The sequence below is a fragment of the Dermacentor silvarum genome, chromosome 4 (genome assembly GCF_013339745.2).
Source record: "Dermacentor silvarum isolate Dsil-2018 chromosome 4, BIME_Dsil_1.4, whole genome shotgun sequence".
In the NCBI taxonomy this organism is placed as follows: domain Eukaryota; kingdom Metazoa; phylum Arthropoda; class Arachnida; order Ixodida; family Ixodidae; genus Dermacentor; species Dermacentor silvarum.
The window spans coordinates 122,407,813-122,431,177 of record NC_051157.2 but is presented as its reverse complement, the minus strand read 5'-3'; the positions used below and the strand labels follow the sequence as shown (position 1 = coordinate 122,431,177).

At 46.9% G+C, this 23,365-nt stretch overlaps 1 non-coding gene across 1 annotated transcript; it reads right to left on the bottom strand.

Annotated features, from left to right (window-relative positions):
- Positions 1-14,111: 14,111 nt before the first annotated feature.
- Positions 14,112-14,182, bottom strand: Trnag-gcc (transfer RNA glycine (anticodon GCC)). The gene has a single exon. It is a non-coding gene; the product is annotated as a tRNA-Gly (tRNA).
- Between the last annotated feature and the right edge of the window lie 9,183 nt (positions 14,183-23,365).

The window sequence follows — 23,365 nt, the reverse complement described above, 5'->3', positions numbered from 1 at the left end:
GTGATGAAAGCACGACCTTTGCCACCTTAACCAACGGAAATCAAACTTGGCCGCCAGTGTCGTCGGTGGTCTTGAACTGTCTTCAGGCGGCGCTCGATAAGTGATGTCACCATACAATATATGTTAGCTTGAGAAACCAGATGATGCGTCTAAATGATGCTGGTTAGCCTTCGGCCTTTGTCACAAACGTTTGTGAAAGCCTTTTGCAAAAAGTGAATGGAAAGAAAGAATTGGCGAGAACCCAGTTGGAACCTAACAAACCGCACGCGAAGCCATGCCTTCACCGCATTTCCCATGATGTAAAAAAGGTTGCTGGGAGATGTAACATAAACGGGCGGTTTTCCGCCCCGTGCAAAGTGGCAGAACTATGCCCTCTGTTGACAAAGAAAGAAGCACGTGTGCTTTGCTCGAAGAACCAGGAAAATCGTTTCATCAAAGATTGTACACGTGACGTGGTTTACGAGGTTCTACTGAGTTGCGGCTGTTCTGATAACGGGCAGACAACCCGGTGTTCGTGGTTGCTTAGTGGCTGCTAAGCACGAGGTCTTAGGATCAAATCACGGCCATGGCGTCCGCTTTTCGATGGGGGCGAAATGCGAAAGCACCCGTGTACTTAGATTTAGGTGTACGTTAAAGAACCCCAGGCGGTCCTAATTATTCCGGAGTCCCCCCACTACGGTCTGCGCCTCACAATCAGATCGTGGTTTTGGCACGTGAAACCCCCATAATTTAATTTAAATTAAATATAACATAGATTTAACGATACAGCATGTGAGCACCGACTGGCAGTGTGCAGCAATACAGGCGGTCACATGGGTGATCATTGTAAAATAGGCGGGTGTAAGCCAGAACTGGAAAAAACTAAGTTCTTGAAGCGAACCACAGAAAAAACAGAGAGATTATAGAAGCATACTACATAACTAAAGTACCCGCCGTGGTTGCTCAGTGGCTATGGTGTTGGGCTGCTGAGCACGAGGTCGCGGGATCGAATCCCGGCCACGGCGGCCGCATTTCGATGGGGGCGAAATGCGAAAACACCCTTGTACTAAGATTTAGGTGCACGTTAAAGAACCCCAGGTGGTCCAAATTTCCGGAGTCCCCCACTACGGCGTGCCTCATAATCAGAACTGGTTTTGGCACGTAAAACCCCATAATTTAGTTTAATTTTAATAACTAAAGCGAAGCAAAAATGCATCAGTACACCATCACTGTCACTGTTTGATAAGGAGATAATTTTTTAGATAGTTTCCTTTAGTATATGTAAAGTTGCAATATCGCAGAGATTGTATGCCTGTTAAGTTTTCTTAAAATTTTTGTTTAAGCTAGTGTATAAATATTGCTTGGACGCTCAAATTAAACAGTTGGAAGTCAGTGCTCGTCTGTGTTCCTTCGTGTTCCTCGTCGTTCGTCTCGTTTTCCTCGCGCTGGTCAAAGTTTGCTTCAATAACGGGGACGCCGTCTTTGATGCAAAAAACTAGTGATTGACGGATAAATTTAGGTAAATTATCAACTAAAAATAAAGATTCCCCTTTACACACTCCAAGGCCGCAGGGCAAACATTTATTTTAACATTGTAAATCAGCTTTGATCATGTCTTGACCGCGTCCCTGATATTCCCCTCACTCGGGGCACTTGATGGCGTCTGCAATCGCGGAAATTTCGGTGGGCGGCGATGCGCAAGTGACGGAACTGGTGGCGAACACACATGCATGATGTAAACAGCATTATGGGATTTTTCATTACGTTCTGACTCTTTTCAATAAGTTACGATCATCGGTCAGGCACTTCACCTTCCCATGTTCGCAGCCTGCGCAATGGAAAGAGTAGTTTAAACACAGAAGTACAAAAAAAAATCTACGCTGAATTATCTTGTTCAGGTGGTGAATTTGCCGAAAACTGTTGAATTCGAACATGGTTACTTGCGAATGAAATTGCTCAACATTAGCGTTATGTTGCTAGCGAATATTTTATGCGGAATACTCTTTGTGGACACTTGAACACACTGTTCTAAATTGGCAAGACCATATACTTATATACCCAGCATGAGACGCTGTGCAAGCGCTTTAGGCTTTTCGAAACAGCCTTTCGAAACAGCCTTTCTATCTGTACGCGTCTAGCAACCTCAAAGCGGCCCAATCATTCGCCGCGTCGGAAGTATTTATTGCCTGGTCACCAAGCCGCCCAGTGCCAGAGAATCAACCCTGTCATCACGTTTACGCAGAGGCCGCCAGGCAAATGTTTTGGGCACACTTCGCGCCGACGTATATCACGTTCCGCCGTACCTTTCACTTTACAGATCATAGATTTGTTACACAAAGCACCTGATTCGGGTAAACTTGGTCCGTGTGGATTCGAACGGCCTGCAGACGACTACATAGAGAATAAAGCACGTAAAAAGCGCGACGTCGAGCACAAAACTGCACGTGAGTCGGATATCCAAAGTGCCCGCAAAAGAGCTCACTGAAAGTGAAGAAGGAAACAGGAGGCAGTGAACGACTACAGGAGTGATCCTAATCTTTTCCCCGTAAGATTTGCAGCAGACCAATTACTGGTTGTCAGTTCAATGGCGACGTGGTCGCTGACAGGTCGCACATTTGTTGCAAAGCTACGTTTATTGTCTTCGAAGGAAACCACATAGCCTTTTAGGAGACGAGGCATTTCTTGGCTGCAACAAATACACCCTTTGTCAACAAATTTGCGTGAGAGATCGAAATTTAACGAGGCGATGATATAGTGCGCGAAACATTTTCTAACTGCCGTATATTACTATAGAAGAGGCAGTGTAGAAGCCCTCGCTATTGGGAAACAAGACAACATTGAAGATGTCGACAGCTTCCAGCGTGCCGGTTATGGTATACTGGTTTCTTCGTTTAGTAGTTTAGTAACTTCTCCCTTCAGTAAGATCGTGTGTGTCGTTCACGTACTGTATACTATACGTCATATGTGGCTCCACCGCTATAGTTGGCCAAATGGCTTCGGAGATATCTAATAATTACACGAACAATCAATCGCCGTGTGCTGCTGCCTTGTAGGTTGGCAGTACCTCTACACGTGTTGCCTAAGGGGATGCTTGTGCAATAAAGCTGTCGGGGAAAATGACCTTATATCTTGTTGGCTGTCAACGGCGCATAAGAGGACGCACAAACTCAGCAAGATGCATGGCACTTGAAGCGATGCAAATGGCCCAAGCTAGAAACAGTGCTACTTGGGACATCGCAATCTCATAAAAAAGTTCTAAGGCAATTCAGAGCCTCAATTCCGCTCTTTGATAATTTTAAGAATAATGAAATAAGCTTGAAGGCCGTGAAATTGCATCGGCCATCGCTTTCAGGTGTCGTGCAAAGAAAGACGTAGGCGCGCCTAGAGTATGCAATTATCGCAAGACTGAACAGGCAACAATGTCCCACTCATTTTTCTTGATCGAGACACGACACAATCGGAACGGTCCATTTTTTCTTACGTGCCAAATAGGCCTCATTTCCTTTCTTTTTCTTGCATGTTAAGGAATACAGCTAAAGACTATAGCTTTCCGGACTAGGCTGGATACCCTTAGACAAATTTACACTAGCTGCGCGAAATAGAGGAGACAACGCAGAAATACAGTACAATAAGAACTGTACAAGTGCAAATACCGACTAACATAAATTGCTTTAAATGTCGCATCATAACAAATGTCGACAAAAATAAAATTCACGCAGAAACTTCTCTGGGAGTTGTCTAAGTAGGCGTAAACATTGGACCCCTTGCTCATCTCCACGCAGCCCAGTGTCATTATCAATGATATGAAACTTCATCCGACCAGTATACAAACGACAGCGCTGCGGCGGCACGAACGGTTGTGGACGGAGGCTCAAGGTGAATTGTTGATGTTAGCAAACCACTGCAGGTGGCGGCGCCAGGTGCGCTAATGACAATCCGATCATTATAAGCCGGTATCGCTCTTTAGCACCTTATCCATCCCCGGCGAACCATTATGAACCGTACTCCGGTGGCGGCTGCGCCTGGCACGGCCGCGCGGGCCCTATCTTGAAAGCGACCTGCGATGGCGACAGAGAGCGCCGACTGCTGATACCTCCGTGTGCTCTGTGTTCTCGCCGCTTAATCCACGTTGAAGAGAGAAGCGCGCGCCCCTATCTTTTTGAAAGCGATCTGCAATGGGGGCACAGTGCGGTGAGTGCTAATAGCTTCGTGAGCACTGTGTTCTCACCGTTTAGTTCGCCTTGAAGCGAGAGGCAGCACCAAGGTGAACTCGCTCGCTGCTGCGGGCTCTATCTTGAAAGTGATCGTCTTACGGAACGGACGGATGGACGGACGGACGATTTTCCTCGTTGGGTAAGCACAGAAATACTTACGCATTTTAAAAAATGGTGACTGCTTGATTTCTGAACAAAAATAGGCTACCGCACAAACTGCGGCTGTTGAGTGGTCATAGGAGCGGCAAACGTAGTCACACGTAGGTTTGCAAGTAATGGCACTGGAATGTGTATTACCTGTGGAAAGACAGTAAATTGCGATGCATCTCGACAAACAACGGCAGCGTATTTCGGCGACAAACGTGCACGCCACCATCGAACCCGGCGGCGGAGAAAACAGGGCACAAATTGGAACGAATTATCAGGATGACACCAGTTCCGAGATATTAAGTCCCGAACATTTCGAAGAAATGCATCGGCGTTCCAGTTAGGTTCTTAACAAAACGTCGCTTTATGCATTGAAGCACAAAATTAACTGGAACGCCAATGAATTTCTCCGCAAAGTTCGGGAATTAATATCTTGAAACTGGTGTCATCCTGAGAATACATTCTAAATGGATCCGCCTTGCGTACTCCACGGCTACAATTTGTAAATTGCAATATGGGCCCTCAGGCAATTAGTTAAAAACTGAAGTAGTAAATTTTTGTGAATTAGTTGATTATGCATTTAAATTTTTTTGTGCAAGTAATGTCCGCCCCTTCGAGTAGACCGGCTCATTAACTAGAATTGGGCTATCTGCAACACCCTATACATATATATATATATATATATATATATATATATACGCCAAGATGGTGACCGCCCCAAATCCGGGACGGTAGCAGTCACCTTAAAATATTGCTAGCCTGTCTTTGCGACACAGTCTTAAAATTGTAGTAGTAGGAGGAATAACTTTATTGTAAGTCCTGCGAGTTGGTGGGACGGGCTAAAGCTAACGCCTAGGTTAGATATAAAAGTACTAGTGCTCCACAAGTCTCTGGTGAAAAGCGCGGGCACTGTAACAAAATTATACGGGAGTGTGAAGTTTTTTACAGTCTTGGTGCATTATGTTCAAGAAAAGGCAAATTACTAATGGACCATATAGGGCTTTTCTTTTAGCTTTAGCAGTAGTCCAAGATAAGTTTCGAAGTGATTTCCCACACAAGGAAACAATGGTGTAAGAGAGAGCTCAGTATAATTTAAAAGCTTGTTAACACATCATGGAGCACATTTTTCGACCATGTTCATTATCGCAGCAGCTCGCCGAACATCGTTTTGGATAGCTACAAGAAAAAATATCGGGGGCGGAATTCACTAAGCGAACTTACGAACAAGTCTGCCGAAGGAAATATCTTACGAAAAAAAGCGTATTCACAAAGCTAAAACTGTTCATAAGATCAGCAAGCTTGTGATGCCCGCCGCTGCAAAGGACGATCGCTATAGTCGGAAAAATGCCGCAGTTTCACCCGAAAGGCGAAGCATTAATTGCGACAGCAAATTAGTAGAGAGCTATGCGGAGTAAGGATAGTTTCATCAGCTGTATAAACTTGGACATGCAGCAGCACCAGTAGCGCGCAGAACCGTTTTCGAGGCCGTCGGCGTTTTGCCGACGTTGGTGACTGTTGCCGGTGCCTCTGGGGGCGGCTCGGAGGTTTTCGACGAGATCAGAACGGGACACTCGTCGAGCAGCGTCGGAAGTCTTTAACACATTCTCGCCTCGCAAGTCTTTATATAAATGCGCATTTTCCTTATTAAACCACTACTACTACTAAATGTGCATTTGGTGCCGCAGCTAAACGTCGCCACCCCTACCTCCCTCCCGTCCCCCCACGGCCATTCGAGTGATGGAAGAAGTCGCGTTTGCTCTCCGCCGTGCGTTCGCTCTCCGTGAAAGCGCGCGTCCCTCGCACGCTTTCACACGCACATACAGCATACGGCGCGGCGACCGTTGGACTCTATACGGAACCTCACGGCGACGGCGACGGCGACTGCATAAATCCGCTTGGAATGTCCATATATTTGCTATCGCAATAAAATGCGTGTACGTAATGGTAGCACAGGTGCGAATTCAGTACTTACGCCAGTAGTAAGCGTAAGTCGATTCACAAAACCTCAACAGCCGTCGCGGGTGCCGACGTGGAAGGCAGTAACATTAGTGCAGTGCTGCAAACTTCTGCTTAATATCTGATACAGGCTGTGTTTATGACTTTTCACATTCCTCATGACACTCCATTGGGTGGTAGCAAATAGAAGCGGCGTGTACGTCGCTCACAACCGTCAAGATTGCTAATGATGTGTTTTGAGCACGTCTACATTATTTTTTTTTCTAGTTTGAGGTTGCTCTCACTCCTAGGGCTGCGGATTGTTATTTTCCCCGACGATATTGAGGGTATAGTTTTCCATGTGAAAGGAACCAACGAAAACACCTATAAGTTTCTAATTGTTAAAACTTGTTGATGTTGCGCAATTCGCTGTCGTCTTCCGAGGCTGTTATACTCAGCTTTCTATTATATGCGTATTACTCATCGTTTCAATTCAGCACTAAGTCGAAGCCACGCCCCATGGCTTTGCTCCTCCTGTGGTCTACGGTGTGAGCGAACGTATGCGTAAGACGGACGGCAATCCTGTCTATGATATTGTCGCGAGACGGAAACAAGCCCGAGTGCTGCTTATGACCGCAAGGCACCAACACAGACCACTCAAGCCGACATCTGAAAACATGGCGATCGAAGGGCTAGCAGCCAGAACCCACCCTTCGTCCTCATCATCTTTAGGTTGCCCGTCTTAGTCTTCATCGCAACAATACCCCGCGGGAGATTGAGCGTCGTTCCGGAGCAAGCTAACACGGCACACGAACAACTCGCACTTAACGACAGAGTCCGACGTCGTTTAGAGCGCAACTCATAGGCGCCCGTTCCTGCGGCGGGCGGCGGCGTCGGCGTGACCGTGCAAACGAGCACAGCGAGGGATGAAAGAGCGAACGCGGAGCGCAGCGGGGGATGAAATAAGCGAGGAGGAAAGCGGAGGAGGAGAGTATGGCGAAAGCGTGGGAAGAAAAGCGTATAGTGCGGTGACGATGGCTACGAGATGGCGCCAGAATAGCGCCCTTCGTCTGAGAGGTCTGTCTACGGCGGCTGCTGCATGGTAATCGCGCCCACGCGTCACCCACGCGCTGCTTCTCGCGATCTCCAGATTAGCGAGGAAGTCGCGCCACAGTTTGCTCCGTTTGCAACGTGCAGCACGAGACATTAGAGAGGTTCAGCTTGTCCGGTATTCGGGTAAACGCGAGCGGACCGGGCGTTGGGGCTTTTTGCCGGAACCGTAAACGCGAGTGGCTTGTATGGTGCTGCCACCTGGTGGCGGAGAAATCAAACAGACAAAAAACAGCTAATATTGCAGTAACCAAGTGCATTCCAGTTCGCTGCTGGTGTAAATGTTCGACAGTAGCGTAATTGTGTTGCCGCCGAAAATTTACACCAGCAGAGAAGTTCGATCACTTAATTCAATGTGTTGGACAAATCTACGGCATTTGCGTGTACGTGGCGGTGTAAGTGCATATCGTATTGATTGTACTGAAGCACAGAACGAACTTCACATCAAGGCCGTGTTGCTTGCGGCATTCGACTGGCAACTCAAAAATGATTTTATTTATCTGTAACTGCCACATTTACGTTCAGCCACAGCGCACGCATCCGCAACTTCTCATACTGAATTCCACTCTGCCTCAGGGATAGTTCCAGCTTCAATGATTTAATTATCCACAAGTGGGAAAATACTTATCGGCCAAGTGGACAGGCAAGGAGACACAATCTTTGCAATGATGCTTGCTGCATACTTAGGAGAAATATCCTAGCTGTTAGAACTGGAAGGATTAAGGGTGCCCATGACGTTGTCGTATTCAGCAGCACTGTGGACAAATTGCAAAATTGATTGAGGACCTTGAAAATAGTGAACAAGTTGAGTACCGGTCAAACAAGCGGTGGAACGAAAAATGTTAGACGTAACGTTAAGAGACAGGAAAGGAGTGGTGTGAATCAGAGAGCAAACGGGCCAATGGTAGTTGAAATTAAGAGGAAAAATTGGAGCTGGGCAGGCCACGTAATTCGTGGGGCGGATAATCGGTGGTCCATTAGAACTACAGAGTGGGTGCTAGGGGAAAGGAAGCGCTGTCGAGGATGGCAGAAAATTTGGTGGAGTAATGAAATAATGAAGTTAGGAAATTCGCAGGCGCAAGTTGGAATCAGCTAGCCCAAGACAGGGGTAATTGGAGATCGCAGGGAGAGGCCTTCGTCCTGCAGTGGACATAAATATAGGATGATGATGATGATGATGATGAGATGAAATAAGGAAACTTGCAGGCACAACTTGGAAACAGCTAACGCAGGTCAAGGGTAATTAGAGATCGCTGGGAGAGCCTTCATGAATGGGCTGATGACGTTTTACAACATTCAAAATTCGTCCAGAATTTTAACGTACAGTTGCTCTGGAGCCACAGCTCGCGTCTTACTGCGAGGCGGCATTCATATGTTTACAGAACGGCGTCTGCCGCCGTTTGGGGATGTAGTGAAGTTTTCTGTCATAAGTCGGAGTGTCGGTAGACACGGCTTCTTTCTGCATTTCTCTTTTACGGCTGCTTTCATAGCTCTCCGTGCCCTCTGGAGGGACCCTATGCGAAGGGAGCGCGCGTTTCGGCGTCCGTTGACGCTTGAGAACGTCGTCAATCAGCCCCTTAGACGGTACCGGCTTCCGGGGGAGTTTATATTGACCCTATATGCGTGACATTAGAAGAGCACCAGCAACCACGCGCAGCGCGATCACATGACATACCGATGAGCATACGGGCGCTGATCGCCTTGCCTGAGGTCATATGAACTATAATTATGCAGCTTTCTTTTTCTTTTCTTTCTGTAATTAGTGTCGAAATAAAGACAGTGATTGGCTTTGTAATATGGTGGTGGTGGTGGTGCGGATGTTGCTACAGGCGGGGTTAGGCTGGCAGACCTGGCCGGCAATTGCTCCGGCTAAGCGTCTTTTTCTGCGCGAAATGTGTCACCATGTTGTCCATCAGCCATGCGTCTTGCAGAAAAGTGAGAAGAATGCGTGACACTTCCACTACCATTCTTTTGATGGCGGTGCGGTGAACGGGCGAACGCGGCTGCGCTTGTCGGCGCTGTAGCAGACGAGCGGAAACGGCAGCTGTCGAATAGGGGTGTGCAGTGATTTGCCGCAAGAATATAGCCTCAACTGCCTCAACTATACACGTATGCATGATATGCGATCATGTTATCAGTTGACCGCGCTTCTTTAGTTTATTGTCGTTTAATCTGAGCTTTGCTTCATCCTCGCTCTCGTGCGACGTCGTAAGTTAAATGCGCTGCCACTTTGGTTGCACCGTTATCTTAACGTTAGAATATTTTGGCTGAGAAATTGCGTACGAACAGCACAGCTTAAAAAAGTTACGGTGTTTTACGTGCCACAACCACGATCTGATATGAGGTGTAGGGGACTCCGGAATAATTTGGACCACCTGGGGTTCTTTATAACCTGCACGTAAATCTAAGTACACGGGTGTTCTCGCATCTCGCCCACATCGAAATGCGGCCGCCGTGGCCGGGATTTGATCCCGCGATCTCGTGCTTAGCGGCCGAACTCCATAGCCACAAAGCAATAACGGAGGGTCAGCGCAGCTTAGTTCAGTTTCAGTTTTATAAGTTCAGTTTTATAGAAACAAAATTCCTAAAAATGCACAGATATTGGATCCTGCAAGACCTGGTTTTGAGATGTCAGCTGCAACTTTCCTGGTACCAATTTACATTTTGGTGAAAATTAAAATAACATAGTTTTTTTTTCAATATTGAAGTTCGCTCTCTTGTAGCTAACAGTCAAAATCTGTAAGCCATTTGCTCACGCCCATCAAAACTTGTTCAAGATTATGGCCGCGAAAAGCACAGATGTATGATCAGCATATCGAAGGAGTATCTGGAATGTTTACTATGTCATTTATATAGTGTATCAATAAAGATGAGCGTAAAGTTGATCCTTGAGGAACCCGATATGCCATTGTTTCATAGGACGAGTTGGCTTCGTGAAACATGACAAACTGTTTTCGTAACGCCAGGTAGCTTGTTAGCTCTGTCGGTAATATTAAGAATGTAGCCAATGCTATGTTAATGCTCAAAGCTAAACAAAAACTTGCACTTAAAATAGCGAACATCAAATGTTCCATTATAAGAAAGAAAACTAGGAGTTTTGATGATAAGGAGCTTGACGAAGCCAGTTTCCCTCCCATCATAGATCCTATTTTCGGGGCCCGATGCTATCGCTATATTGTCCGCCATTATGCGCGGCCTCATCACCGAAAAACTGATGTGAACTTGATATCTGCCATTAGTACCCTTCGCACCTAATCCGCACATTAGATTCCAGTTATCATATGCACCCAACAAACAACGTAAGCCTTCTACGTCGACTCACACGAGGTTGTGATAATAATTTTTATCTATTGAAAGGGAAACTTAGAAATAACCTTAATGTTGCGCAAAACTGCAAATAACACCTGAACAGTTGCAGCGGTGAAAACTCATTGTAATGAAGAAGAAAAAAGTCCTCGCTCTTCAAGGATCGAAGCCGGCGCCGCTGCCTTTGCCAGGCAGCTGCTCTACCAACCGGCATAAACACAAAGCAAAAAGATAAAGTCACGGAGGCAAACTGAACAACAATGCGGAGCACAGCAACATTGGTTCAATAAATGAGTCCTTTTGAAGTCGATGTCAACAAATTCATGGAAGGAGAACTTGGTAACCACTTGAGCGAAGCTTGATTCATGAATGAACACTGTTCTCCACACTGAGTAACACACAGCATTGTGTTGTCAAGCCGCTTGCAGGTGAAGGAACTTTGACTTTCTTGAATCTACCTTTATCTTGTGGAATTGCGCAGAACTACAGTCAATTTTCCTGCAGTTGATCTTTTTTTAATTATTCGCCAGTTTGCTGCTGTCTCATTGTATCCTCACTGAATTTCTTTAGGAGCGCTGTGATGGATCGCTTCAGAGTTAAATTCCTTCAAATCAGATGTAGCGATATATCACCATGAGAGAGAGAAAACATTATTGTGTCCATGATGGGGTCCGGGGGCGGCGGGGTTGGGAGACTAACCCCCAGGCCTCCCCTTCCTCAGACGGCGGCCAGCCCTTGCTTTCTGGCGGCATCTTCGGCCATCCGGACGGCCCAGAGCTGCTCTTCTGTGTCCAAGTTGAGCAGCAAGGTCGCCCACTGCTCGGCCGCAGTTATGATGCGTGTAGTGTTAGTGCGGTGGGTGTAGGTGGGTGAAGCTTTCGGGGATGCCCAGTTGATGTGATCGAGGTCAGCGCGGGCATCGCACGTATTGCAGAGTGGAGAGTATGCATCGGGGTAAATGCGGTGGTATAGCACGGGGTTTGGGAAAGTTCGCGTCTGAAGTAGTCGCCAAGTGGTGGATTGTGATTTATTCAGTGTTTCGTGTGCTGGGGGGTAGCGTAACCGCTCTCTGCCGTAGTGGAGGAGGATTTCTTTAAATGTGACCATTCGGTCGCGCGCGTGACCGCGATGCAGTTCGGCAGGGTGCCACAAGGCGCCCCTGTCCGCAGAATGTGGTTGTCCTTACGGACTCAAAGGCCGTGTTACAACAACTCTACCGTGGTCTGCCGTCCATCAAGTTCCCGCACAAATCATTCGCCACCGTGAAAGAACTCGACAACAAAGGCTTTACAGTAAAGTTTCAGTGGATTCCCTCCCGCTCTGGTATTTCTGGAAAACGAAAAAAGCTGACGCGCTTGCATACGCTGCGCTATATCATCCTCGCAAAGTCGAGGTTCCAAATGGTAATCAAGTTTAAAAATCTGACATTCGAAATCACTTTGGGTCGATTTGGGTTCCACCACATATGCACTGCGTAACCAAGAGATTTCAACGAGGGGAAGCCTCACTTCTATACCGAATAAGGACAGGATCTGCTATTATACCGGTCTGGTTATTTAATATGGGGCCAATCAAATATCTGAACTGTACGGCACGCGACGAGAAAGACATTGAACACTTTCTGTAGTCGTGCCCGAAATTCCAAGATGAAATGAACGCTCTCCTGGAGAATCGGCAGAAAAAATGTCACAGTTTCGCCCTAAGGGCGAAGCGATGAATGCGATAGCAACACAGCAATGTCATACTAAGTAAGGTGAGCGGCTTTGGTAGCAATATGAATTGTAGTAAACATGAGCTGATTAAGTAAGCAGGTGTGCTGCGGCGTAAGTAGACCGACATGAAGAGAGACTCGATGACCACGAGAAGGCGCGTGTGAAACGGTGGTGTTGCTGAGAAGCGCTTCCCGTGGGCAGCGCGTGCGAAGGGACACACCTGTAGCGCTGCACTGCCGACCCGGGCAGCATTGCATGTGTAGCGTGCGTTGGAAAATGTGGCCCGACTATTACTAACTGATTGAAGAAGCGTGGTGTGAGCGCGCACAAACAAACATGAATAGATCACACTGAATGACTGCAGACAACGACTGTCAAAACGCTGGCAGCAAGCGGATATATACGCCGCAGCAGGGGGCGAAGGTACGCGCGGTCTATCGCTTCAACGGAAACTGAGCGGCGAATGCGCATAAAGGTCAGAGCCGTGTGGAGATAAGAGACGGTGCGGTCGAACGAACGACGAGCGCGGTTGTTGGCAGCGTAGAAGTGCGCTCCCCCCCCCCCCCCCCCCCCGCTCCTTCCGGCGCTGGCTTCCCGCTTCCTTGCTTGCGCGTGGGAGAGATAAGAGACTGTGCGGACGAGCGACGAGCGCGGTTGTTGGCAGAGAAGTGCCCCCCCCCCCCCCCCCCCTGCTCCCTCCGGCGCTGGCTTTCCGCTTTCTTGCTTGCGCGTGGGAGATTGAGTGCGTTCGCTCTCCGTGATAGCGCGCCTCCCCGCACGCTGCCTCTGGGGCATACGGCGCGCGGCGAAGATTTTATCTATGCGGAACCTCACGGCGACGGCGACGGCGACGCCGACGGCAGAAATCCGGTTGAAGTGTCCATATAATTGCTATCGCAATAAAAGGACCTTCCGCAGGCGTGCCTGCAACACCGTATATTTCCCGAGGGATCAGTTATAGCCCTCAAAGAAACTTCACGTCTCATTGACGAATTCTTAAGAGAGATTGGTTTGATGGACATATGGTGAAACCCTGTGGTGAAACCCTGAAGCGATATTGTAAGAGACGCTCTGGCGGAGAAATTGCCGGCCTTGATCGCCAGGTTAACCCGCCTGTTGCTACAACTCACCACCCCCACCACCACCACCGCCCCCACCACCGCGTGTGTGTGTGTGTGTGTTTTTATGGGGGTGATTAAACATTATTTAGTATGAAGGAGTGATTTTTTTGTGCTCATATTGCAGATTAGTCGCCTGATAGCCTACCACCTGATAGCCTGCTCACGGGATATATATGAAACAATCTTCTTTTTGAATACCTCGAAGAGCTAGTCGAAATTTGCTTCTAGCTTTATAATAGTCTAGCGGTTTTACACAAGCTCACTCTGGCATTATTCTTTTTTTAACGCGTATACGTATTTGCTTTGTGAGTTTTCTAATCTGAAATTATGAAACCATGGATGAAAAACTTTAGCGCGATGCAGAAGTCCACAGGAAATAGTGACACACTGAGCTTGCTTCAAAATCAAAGCATTTGTCTTTACAGCTTTCTTTGCTTTGATTGGCCATGTCATCCACCGCATTGAGTGACCATTTACAGCTAACCCATGTGACCACTAGCGCCCATGTCTGCTTTGCTGCCTGAGCCCAAATTAAACAAAAAGAACTATATGGTGGAAATGGTTAACGTTATTGAGAAAAAAAAAACTGCGTCGGCCGGGAATCGAACCCGGGCCACCCGCGTGGCAGGCGAGTATTCTACCACTGAACCACCGACGCCTACGTCCGAAGGCGTAGCGGCAGCCCGCGTCATTGTGCAACACGTAGTCTGAAATGGGTCACCACAGCGCCGAGCGCTCATTCTCAGCAGCGCGCCTTTCGTTCGGCTGGGAGCCATGGTAATGACACAAATGTCGTTCGACGTAAAATACGCTGCGGCTGTAAGACAGATCATTCGAAAATAATAGTGTATCCTTTGCGCAATACATACTTCAACGGCCGAGACACATTGGCTCTTGAAATGTCTTTATAATGCGAACAGCATTATTTGCCTATTTCAGCCGTACTCTACCCATTCCACCACGGGCTACTGGTGACTAAGGTATGCGGGAAAACTGTTAGATAGATAGATAGATAGATAGATAGATAGATAGATAGATAGATAGATAGATAGATAGATAGATAGATAGATAGATAGATAGATAGATAGATAGTCCCTGAACGTGCATGGAGTACCCTAAGAACGTTAGCGCAATAAAAAATATCATAATTTTGTCATAATGGTGAAGCAAATTAATGCGATAGCAACATGTTAGAATGTTACACGAAGTGTAAGACTCGTGCCTGTAGTGGCAGTATGAATTGAAGTAAACGTAAGGTGCCTAAATAAAAACGAGCTGTTGTGCTAGGGGTCCTCTGTTTGAATCCTGCTATCGAACAATTTGATTTATGTTTATTAATGAAAGCCAATGTCTTTTTTAGCAACTTTACCACCTCTTTTACGTATCGGGTACGTTTAAAACCCATTTCCTGGGCCGATCCGGGAGGTCGTGCACAGCCACCCTCAAAAAAAGTCCTTCATTTTCAGGTTTGAGCTCTGTTATTGTTTCGCGCTTTTATTATTTAAGTCTGAGAAGATTTAAGATAAAAGGCATGCGCTGTCGGTGTTTTGTTTCATGACATTTGTTTGCTGGCTGCCATTTCCAAAATTCTGAGGAATAACTTTGCAAAGAATGTAGGACCTCGTATGAGCAACTTAAATGATAGAATGGTGTGGCAATATAGCCCGCATGTACCGCATGTCGTATAGCATGACATGGCATCTAGCATACACATACCTAAATATATACGAAACCTCACGGCGACTCCGACGGCAAACTTCGCTTGAAGTGTCCATGTGATTGCTATGGCAATAAAATAAATAAAATAATATATCTTAGCAGTAAACCATCTCACGACGAATGACGACGGTAATGCGATTAGCATTCAAGTAATCCATAGCGACACACCATATTGCTGATGGCGAAGCACCTTCTTCGGGCGAGGCATGTCGGACGGCACCGCTGTATGCAGCGGGGCTACTCTCTCGCGCTTTGCACAGTGCAAGTCGCACCTTTTTAGTGGCGGTTCAATTTCGCCGAGCACTGGAGAACCTTTAACTTACATTTTCCTTCATTGAGGAGCGGCAAATACGCAGTGGTACATACTCAGTGGCCCAAGTTGGTCCAACAGTTGGGTGCGAACCCTGTTCCCAGCTGAGCCACATTTTCCATCAGCGGACTCCACTTGACCACCTCCGGAAGTCATTGGCGCGCACTTACTTATTGCACTCGGTCAATGCTTCTGATGTCTAGTGACGTTTATGTGGTGCTTAATTAAGATTTTACCGTTACTGAGTTCACGATTCAGGCTTTCTATAGGAGAAGGGGCTTAACTCATTGTCTGCCAAAGCCGGCAAACCACGATAGCGAATAGACGTTTAATATGCTTATAAATCTTGATAATAGAGAGTGTTAGGCGTCCACTTAAGGGACGGTTTGATTTTTTTTTATTTGCGCTTGATATTTGTACAGCGCTTGTGCACGCGTTTGCACACCTATGCACCTTGAAGAAGTGCAGTGAGCGCATTCCCTGTGGCAGATCCCGGGGTGCCCTGGGAAATAAAATCCACAACGAAAGTATAAAGTAATCAGTATGCGTAGCTGGCGATGTATAGTCCGCAGTAAGCCTTTGACTGCTTCGTGCGGTATTTGGTGGAGCGAAGATTCGCAAGTGGGAGCGAGCGATCTCCTTTAGAGGAGCAAAAGAAGTGGGTCGTATTCGATTTTGGAACTCTTGCCTCCTGGTCGTAAGTTGCCTCATCAGAACCTTTGCAGCTTAACATTTCTACTAAATAGACAAAGATAACTTTCCTTCACTTCAGTCTCTTTTTTTTTTATTCATGTGGAAATATCTAATCCAAAAATCAATTTTATATGTTCACCTTTTCTTAATTGTTCATTGTTAAGACGTTATACCGGTGTAACACGTACACTTCTGATCGCGATCGGGGCCGATCCGGATCGGATTTTTTGATCGCGATTAACAATGGTCGCTGCTACAGGGCCCAACGATCCGGATTGACTTATTATTGTCTTCTGATCGTCCGCAGCTCTCAGAACTTCATAATGCCCTGGCTACAAATTCATACTTGCAAAATGCGGTTAAATTTTTAGAATATTTGAATTCTGCAGCTTACTGTTGCTGATAAAAAGGTTTGTCAGCGGTTTTGATTGCGCTTCCATCACTTTTTTTGTTTTTAGCGTTTTCAGAGTACTGCGCTAGAGGGCCCAACCGTCAGCCTCGGATCGCGAACAAAAGGCCTATTCGCGATTCACCGATCACTATTGTCCGGATCCGGATCCCGCAAGATCGTGATCGTGATCGCAAATGCCCTTGTAGGAACACTCGATCCGGATCAAGGTTAATCCGGATCGGCCCCCATCACGATCAGAGGTGTACGTGTCACACCGGTATTAAACACTCATGCGGCATGACCACGCGCCTTTTGTTGTGTATGTGCGTGTGTGCAGGTGTCAGTGTGCGTGTGTCTGGCGTGCGCGCGTGCGTGCGTGCGCATTTGTGTGCGTGCGTGATTGAGCGAGTGAGGGTGATTGAGCACGTACGCCCGTGCACGCGTTCACAACCTGTCGTGATTGTTTTCTCGACATCGTCAGGCCCTTTCTTTTCCACAGTGCAGTATTGCGTAGCGAACAGTGATATCCTGGTTAACCACTCTATCTCTCGTCTTCACCGCGCTCGTCGGTAATTACTAGTTCATTGGCGCAGTGCCATTGTGGATAACTTACGCACATATATGTTTTCCACAACAATATCGGGGACGCCGTCTGTGCTGACAATTTGGTTCACGATAAATAATCACAGGTGGTGAAATAATACCCGGAGCCCTCCACGGAATGTTCACCGTAGTGCGCGTGCCGCTGTGGGATAGAAAACATGAATAAAGTTATTAATACCATTTTTAACGTATCACCTGAAAGTGTTATTAAGCAAATATCTATTATGCATTGGTTATCTACAATCGCACTTTCATCATAATATCTCGCTGACCTTAATGATCCTTAAATAAGAGAGGCTTATTGAAGTCACGAATGCCAAATAAAATGTTTAGGCGGTTGCATCGGGAAACAAGCATGCGTACATTTCTTAGAGCGGAATACGAAGCTATCAAAAAATGAATGAGTGCTAAAACAAACAATGTAAATTAATAGGGGGTGGATACGGGCTGTGTTTGTTTTTAGCGCTCATTCAATGTGTCAAGAATGTGCCATCTAGGGCACCGGCAAGTCCTTTCCCCTTTGTGTTCAAGTGATCAAGTGAAGAAATACTAAATGATATTAAACGTTTTCTTATGATATGACTAATAAAAATCGGGCCATCGGTTTCATTTCTTCTCGTTAAATAATACTACACGTTACATTTGACTAGTTACGAAATAACATTACTTTACGTTTGGAGGATAAACCAGATAATTAGTTACTTTCCGTGCTCTTCAGCAGGCCCGTAGCCAGGAATTTTTTTTCGGGAAAAGGGGGGGGGGGGGGGGCGCTCTTGCTGAAGGCCTTGACTATTGGAGGAAAGCACCTATTTTTCAGTAATTATTTGCGGTAAAAATCACAGTATGTATATTATGTGCGTTTTTGCATACAATTTTATTAAATGGGCCCTGAACCACCCCTCGGGCTCGGTGAAATACCATAGTCCGTCGGTAGCATGCGCTGTTGTGCACATCTCAGCCAAGTTCTGCTGTCGTACGCGGTCCGTGGAGCTCGCAAGCTGAGCGCGACGTCAACTTTCTCTCAAACGCTCTCGTTTCAAAAGACCCCATGATCCTCGCTCTTTTCTATATGCTTTATTTCGTAACAAAGCACACTCCAATACACGGCTGCTATTGGTCGCTGCGGTCGGCTACACCGCGGCAGCCGCGAGGTGCCGCCACAAATCCAGTGACTAAGCGCACTGCACCTCGCTGAGGACAACCGCGTTTGGCTTACGTTTAGCGCTTCGTAGGCGCCAAAATCGTAAGTCCAAAATGAAATTTGAACTGCGCGCCACGGTGACGTTTCGGAGGTGGCTCCGCCCCACTCCGCCGTAGCCTTCGCATTGCAAGGCATTGAAGGAGGAAGGGGAGCACAACGGAGGCCGCGTGTTTGATTGCCGATAACTCCGCTTCTGCTAAAAGCATTGAAGTACTTTTTGCGGCGAAGTAATTTGCCGAAATAGCCTATTTTCACTTCAAATGTATTCCTCCACTTCGATAAAAAATGGTTCAGGGCCCCTTTAATAGTTGTTATTTCTAGTTTTGAGATCGTCATCATCATCCTCAGTCTATATTTTATGTCCACTGCAGGACGAAGGCCTCTCCCTGCGATCTCCAGTTACCTCTGTCTTGCGCTAGCGTATTTCAACTTGCGCCAGCAAATTTCCTAACCTCATCTTCCCACCTGATTTTCTGCCGTCCTCGACTGCGCTTCCCTTCTCTTGGTATCCATTCTGTAACCCTAATGGTTCACCGGTTATCCATCCTACGCATTACATGGCCTGCGCAGCTCCATTTCTTCCGCTTAATGTCAACTAGAATATCGGCTATCCCCGTTTGTTCTCTGATCCACACCGCTCTCTTCCTGTCTCTTAACGTTAGGCCTACCATTGTTAGTTCCATCGCTCCTTGTGCGGTCCTTGACTTGTTCTTTAGCTTCTTTGTTAACCTCCAAGTTTCTGCCCCATATGTTAGCACCGGTAGAATGCAATGATTGTACACTTTTCTTTTCAACGACAGTGGTAAGCTCCCAGTCAGGATTTGGCAATGCCTTCCGTATGCACTCCAACCCAATTTTATTCTTCTGTAAATTTCTTTCTCGTGATCAGGGTCCCCTGTGAGTAATTGACGTAGAAAAACGTACTCTTTTACAGGCTCTAGACGCTGACTGGCGATCCTGAATTCTTGTTTCCTTGCCAGGCTATTGAACATTATCTTTGTCTTCTGCATATTCATCTTCAACCCAATTCGTACACTTTCTCGATTAAGATCCTGAATCATTTGTTGTAATTCGTCTCCATTGTTGCTGAATAAGACAATGTCATCTGCAAATCGCAGGTTGCTGAGATATTCGCCGTTGATCCTCACTCCTAAGCCTTCCCAGTCTAAGAGCTTGAATACTTCTAATCATGCAGTGAATAGCATTGGAGAGATTGTGTCTCCTTGCCTGACCCCTTTCTTGATAGGTAACTTTCTACTTGTGGAGAACCAAGGTAGCTGTGGAATCCTTGTAGATGTTTGCTAAGATATTCACGTATGCCTCCTGTACTCCTTGATTACGCAATGCCTCTATGACTGCTGGTATCTCTACTGAATCAAATGCATTTTCATAATCTATGAAAGCCATAGAGAGAGGTTGACTGTACTCCGCAGATTTCTCGATTACCTGATTGATGACATGGATATGATCCATCGTAGAATATCCCTTCCTGAAGCCAGCCTGTTCTCTTGGCTGGCTGAAGTCAAGTGTTGCCCTGATTCTCTTTGAAATTACCTTGGTGAATATTTTATACAATACTGAAAGCAAGCTAATGGGTCTATTAGCTTGCTTTCAGTATTGTATCTAGTAGCTTGATTCAGTTTCAGCTTGCTTTCAGCTTTGAGATAAATCTTCCTAATAGTATAATATTTTTATACGGACGATTCGCCTCAATAGATTTCATTAATAAAAATAAAATAGCGTTACTCAGAGCCAAAAATAAAAAGACGTTTGGCCGATGTACGGCGCTCATCGGAGGACATGGGCACGGAAAGATCTGTTCAGTCGTGCACATGGTGAGCAGCTCGTGACAAGTTGCTGTGCGCAGAGGGGTGGCGAGAGTTCTGCTGGAGAACCAGCCTTCCTCCAACCCCCCCCCCCCCCCCTCCCCGCCCCTTTTCTACGGGCCTGCTCTTCAGAGTCAGATATCGCCTGAACTTTCAGTTCAAACACGGCATGCGTTAGGGCATAAAATTCGGTCCCAATTTCCCCTGCAGGTGCTACAGAAATAGGTCAGCTAAGCAGCGACCAAATGTTTCCTCAAGCTTAATGCAATGTGTGCCCTTTGTTCAGATTTTTACGAAAAACGCCATTTCAGCGACTACCTCCAGCACAGGACCGCGCTAGATGTTCTTTATGCACGGAGTTGTCCCATTTCCGTTTAGTGGCCGCCCGCGAAAAATTTGTCAGTATCGGCACACAAAAAACTAGTTGGCAGTCGGCGACACAGATTGTGCTCACATTATAAGCCTCGCCTCACTTATTTCCTCCGCTACGCCAACTGTGGCACGTGCGTGTCTGTTTCGCAAAGCCGATTTCTCGTAGCCTCCAAAAGGCGTACGCGTGCGGTGGTCGCAGGAGCTAGCAGTGCAATGCGCGTCGTGTCGACGCGTGTCATTCTCGTGTGCGCACACTGTGTCGCGTCCTTATCGGTGTCCCGACTGCGCCTGCGGGAGCCGTGTGGATTGCGCGCGCGTGTATCAATTAGCCGGCAAATGGACAGCGCTCGTCGAGACGGTCGGATATTCTTGGCCGCCGCGTCTCGGAAATCAATTAGGCAACCTTGGACACGAAAGCGCGCGGCCTAGCGTCGAAGCGCACGCGCGCTCTATGGCCGCATAGATCGTATAGTGCTGGCTCTCTGACGGGGCTCTCTCGATGACGGTTCGCGTGCGTAGGGCCCCAGGCCTTTTTCCTCGTTCGCCGATGGACGTCGACCAGGCCTGAATGGCAGCTGGCTGCTTGGGGCCTGCTCAACAGGCAGGCGGGAGACGAACGCGCGCAGCACTTGTTCGTATCTCATTCTACCTGCATTCAACTATACTCTCTCCTCTTTCCACTTCTCCCTCGAGCAGCAAGATTCGAGGCAAGAAATATCCCTGGACGCGCACCAATAGCTGTGTGGAGGATTGACATGCGTCGCTCATAAACACGGCACTTTGCTATCGAGGGGCCCGTTCAGGCTGTAAATGCCGACGGTTCTTGGTGCGGTTTCTCCTTATTGGCGTTACCGCTGTGAATTACTGCGTCCTGGCTTTTCGAAAATACGAAAACGCACCTTGCTCTTATTTTGAGTGGTTTCACAAGAAAATGAACAATCTAACGACTGTCGGTATATCATTGCTGCAACTCACTGTTTATCAAGTTATGTTTAGTTTATGGATAGGAAGTATCCATCAGCAGAAAATAACCCTTTTCACGCCGTATGATCATCGGACTGGTTGGGAGAACAAATAAGAGTCGAAAGGTGACCAACGGAAGCTCTAAGACCTACTCGGTAAATACACTGAGCTTTCTAAATCTGCAAATCTAAGCCGCCCCCCCCCCCCCCCCCTCTCATGACTCGACCCACAAACCTCTGCAACGCAGTTGAATACAAAGAGGCATGAACGTAAACATTTCAAACAGACTGAACGCGCCATTTTCAGAAAGCACAATACAGATGAGGCAGTGGTAATAATTACACAATACATTTGTTTATTGTTAAATATTCTAGTTCAATACCTACGGGAAACCTTGCAGCTTAGCATACGAAGCATACGCTTCAATGGTTAACACAGGATAACCATTGAATCAATGTGCTCGTACTTATACAACGTCAACAGCAAAAAAAACAAAAAAAACAAAAAAACACGAAAAATAAAAGGTGATATGTGTAATATTTCTAATATTCCTGTAGCATTCCTTCTCTGTGCGGTTACCATGGCACAAAATTTAATAAAGTGAAGCTTTATACGGCTAGGCGAAATCGCCTGTGCACCGAAAACTATCATCATCTGCATTGGTTCGAGCGTCGTCGTCTTCTTCGGCAGCTGGCTCGTTGGCGCCCCTCCGATCGCGCTCGTGCTCAGCACGTGCTCGTGCCACTGCTCCCGCCTTCGTCGTCGTCATCTTCCACAGTTGGTTCTGTTGCCGCTCATCATTCCAGCGTAGAATTTCTCTTCTCTTCTGTCTTCGTAATGGGTAGGCCGCATTTATGGGGGCATGAACCATTCATTGTCTTAGCGTAACGGAGAGACTAAATTTTTAAGCAACTTAACTTCGAAGTATTGCAAGCGGTAATGGCGGGCGAATGCTGCTAACCACGCCGCCGAGCAAACTCGAGACATCGAATGCAAGCGACAACGGCGGACTGCGGGCATACCGTCAGTGACGTCGTTCTCTCCGTCGCAGCCGAACGCGTGTGTAACCTCATAATTGAGAAAGGCTTTAATGAACCCTCGGGTTAACCCATTGATAAACACGGGGGCCGCACGTTTCAGCTTCGCTGGTTAACCATCTTCATGGAGTGGAAGGGCCGACGAAGTTTCGTCAATTGGGCTATGGTGTTGACCTGGTTATTTCTTTCTTCCTTTCTATCACATTTAAGTGTCCTTCCCACACCTTGCGCCTAATTATGCCACTGCTTGCTAGCAAATACAGTGATCAGACTAATCAAACATTGTTCACATTGTAGTAGTGCTATGACACCCGGCCTGACTCGTGTGATAGATCTCTGACAGCGTAAACAAAACCGTTTCCGGTTAAGTGGTCATACACGTTGCCGGTATTGTGGCTGCGTAACCATGTTCAGACAATACAGATGTGCTTAGGTGCTACTTTTAGAAGACGAATATTATAGATTAATAATCGAAGCAATGGGCATATCTAAACTGCACGACGCATCTGTGACTGTGAGCATGGCCTCCCTGAAGCTGACAGAAAAAGCAAAGCAATTTCTTGGTGTCCAAGCTTAAAGAAAATAAAATCACCAGACCTTCCCCTGTCGAGAAAATGGGGGTCAGCGGAGATTGTCGCGTGTGTATCTGACCTTCGTCAGGGTAACGTATTGTTCACGACATGTCGCGGTAATAAAAAATAAACGTTTATTAAATGTATACATCGA